This window comes from Rutidosis leptorrhynchoides, chromosome 3 (genome assembly GCF_046630445.1).
Source record: "Rutidosis leptorrhynchoides isolate AG116_Rl617_1_P2 chromosome 3, CSIRO_AGI_Rlap_v1, whole genome shotgun sequence".
NCBI lineage: Eukaryota > Viridiplantae > Streptophyta > Magnoliopsida > Asterales > Asteraceae > Rutidosis > Rutidosis leptorrhynchoides.
Window position 1 is genome coordinate 150,783,164 of NC_092335.1, and position 3,850 is coordinate 150,787,013.

Sequence of the window (3,850 nt, forward strand, 5' to 3'; positions counted from 1 at the left end):
CGCCAACCCAACACCCACTAAACCAGCTGATCCGTTTTGTTTAACTGATGTTATTTGTTTCATAAATTTATTTAACTCGCAACTGTTTCCTTTTTCTTCTTCTTTTATACGTATTTATCATCATCTATTTACTCTTTGGCCCAACAGACAAATTAAGTCCAGCCCAGTACATAAATCGTGTTACCCGGTTCTTTAGTACTCCGTATACATTTTATTGTCGGTCATCAAAAGGGGATCGAGCAACAGAAGTGAAACACAGAGAAAAACATCACGATTTAGGGTTTCTTTACTTCATCAACAGATCAATCGATCAAGCATAATTTCTGATGTACCGTAGGTCGTTTGTTCACCGACATTTCACAGTATCAAATAATCATAGTCTCAGTTTGGAGTTTTCGACAATAGCCAGAATAGGAATCTGGTTAACATTCAAAATTGGGAAGTGATGGTTACAGTAACATTCAATCGATCAATTAGGTAATTGGTCCCTCCATATATCAAGTAAGTAATCGATTCTTCAATATTCAACTATTTTCTTAAATCTTTATATATATCCAGTGCTTTAATTTGAATCGAACTTGAGTAACAATTTAATGGTGTTCTTGGTGGTTTGATTTGGGTATTTGATTGGAGGTGGGTTAGGTTTGGCCGAAACATAATTAAAACAGCATCATGTATGGCTTGATCAAAAAATATACCTGTTTGTGGAAAGAAAAAAAAAATACATTTTAAATACATATTGTATTTAGTATTACTTGATTGTGTTGAGCAAGAATATGTACAGCAGCTGTAGTAGAAACACATACATATCAACAAGTCTTAGCTGTAAGAAGGCTATCTTGCAGTCTGGTTCGAGTAGCAGGTTGTGGGTTATATTGTAGGTTTTATTTGAGTAGAAACAGAAACGTAAAGCTGTAATAGTAGCAGCTGTAGCAGTTTAAATAGTTGGTGGTTTAGGGTGTTTGATTAACTAGGACACAAAAAGATAGAAGTGACAGAAATAGATAGCATACGAGTAGCAATATTTGCAACATTTGTGGGGTTGTGGTTGTGTTCAATAGTTGTAGAAACAGCAGCAGAATAACAGTGGTAAGTGATGATAGTGTTAATCGAATAAGATAGATGGAAGAGAGTTTAGTAAAAGAGAGAGGTGATGGGTGGTTATGGTGGCGGTTATTGGTGTTTCTCTGGTTCGTACAAGACAGAAGTATATAATGTAATAACAGCTGCAGTTTATGGCGTTCAGTGGTGGTTACATGTGGTTGTTTGAGTGGTCTTGGTGGTGGTGATCGGGTAATGATGAAGATGGTCGGTGAGGTGATGATGAACCGGTAGTGGTGAGTTCAAAGTGGTGCAGGGTGGCGGTGGTGTTAGTGAACGGGTTTTTCCTTTCTTCATGGAATGGTATATATGTCATGTATATATAAAATTGATAGATTTGAAAAGAAAACATGAAACTCGATTAACAATAGTGATACACAGTAGGTTTGGATTCATAATTCAAACCTTACGGATGAATTATTAAGGATTTGTTATATGTTACTTTCATAAAGTAAATTGATAGACAGCAAAATATTTCAAGATAGTGATATGTAATAATATTTAGATACTTATTTGTTTTTATATTGATTGAAGATTTTCATGATATGTATATACATATGTATATGTAAGTGATAAAGTTTAGATAGATAGTGATAGATATAGATGTGTAACCGAAAGTGGCTAGGACAACAATAACTTCACAAATTCAAAAAGGTAAATAACATGAAGTTGCAAGTTAGATGGTTGTCGAGAGAATCCTAAAGTGATGCAAAAGATGGTGCAGAGAATAAAGGATCAATTAACTTAATTAATAATTGGAGTTTTGATTTAGATTAAGCTTATTTGTCATCCCTTATGAACTAGGCATGTAACAAATTTTATTATTATTCAGTGTTTGATTTATATTCAATAAACATAAATACATTAATATTACTATATTACTATTATTAATAATAACTATAACAATGAAAGAAAAAAATTAATTATAATAATATTATTAATGATAATAATAATACTACTAATAATAATATCATTTTTACATATTGAATTATATATATATATATATATATATATATATATATATATATATATATATATATATATATATATATATATATATATATATATATATATATATATATAATATCATTTTTACATATTGAATTATATATATATATATATATATATATATATATATATATATATATATATATATATATATATATATATATATATATATTCAAACTTCTATTATGTTTTTAAATTTCAAATTTTATTACTTAGATGACCGTATTAATTATACATATTAAAACAATTAACTTAAAGTATAACATTATACTTTTAATACCTTGTTAACGTTGACAAATTATGTTCAAATTCATTTACATTCAATATAACAATTTTTAATTATTTTAATTTATCTTTTATAATAATTAAATCACATAATAGTTTACTAATATATTTAATTTATAATATATAACTATTTATATCTACATTTCTGTTTACAATTAAAGGTTCGTGAATCGTCGGAATAGTCAAAGGTCAAATGTTTTCCATATAAACAGTTCATAAACTTTCGAGACTCAACATTACAGATTTTTGCTTATCGTGTCGGAAACATGTAAAGATTAAATTTTAAATTTGATCGGAAATTTCCGGGTCATCACAGTACCTACCCGTTAAAGAAATTTCGTCCCGAAATTTGATCGAGGTCGTCATGGCTAACTATAAAAATGTTTTCCTGACGAATATGAGTTGATAAATGGAGTTTTATTATCATTAAGTAATATAGTTAAACAATTTGATTACGCGAAGAGTATAAGTGAAGTTATCGCAAAAGAGTGAAATGAGTAAATGTAGATTCGTCACATCTTTTGACGTAGATAGGATTGGTTTCCAGGGTTCAAGGGATTTGGAGAAAATCTTCGTAATAAGATTTGATTCTTCGATAATCAAGGGAGTTAGGATTCGCTTTAATTGCAATCATATGTTTTGATTGCTCTGTCGGATATTTTACTATAAATCCACCCCCTTCGTTTCCTTACAACTCACACCTTCTATTCATTCTTTCCCAAATCATATTTCTACAACATTCGTCAATATGCTCCATCCGGTTCTAATTATGGATATATTCCTGACTTTTGTATCTGTCATTCTTTTTTTTCTCCCTGTGTCTTTATATTGCTATACGCATTGATATACACAGTTTGTAGTTTCGGGATTGTTATCGGGCTTTATGTTCTCCATTAAATTTCGGAGCTTCATGCTTTCGTTTTCTCTTCCCGTCCGCGAGTCAAACGAATAATGGTCCAGAATTCGTAGGTATGAAGTTTCGGATGAACATAGTTAATGTTTTAAGAAAGGAATCGTAATGGCATAATCTTGATTTGGTAAATTACCAGAATATCTGAAAAGATAGAACTATCAATAAGATATGTTCTTAATATGCTTAGAGATTGGGTAGAATGTAAGAGTCGTGTAAATGGCACCTGATGACGGTATGTTCTGTGAATCATCACGTTCCATTAGAAACTCAGCATGAATTACTGTAATATAATCACGTTGATCCAGTGTCATTATATTATACTAACTCATGCTTCAGTTCCCAACACTACTTCAGAATTCATTCATAGTTTATACTTAGATTTTACAGAAATTTCCAGTATAATGTATTATAGATAGTAAGAAGAGGTATATAATTTCGGACGAGAATATTTATGAAAATATCCTCAGAAATATCGAAGATATTTATGATGATATTTTGGAATTTTTAAGTTCGAAGGTTGATGAAGAAAAATTTTCCGCAAGA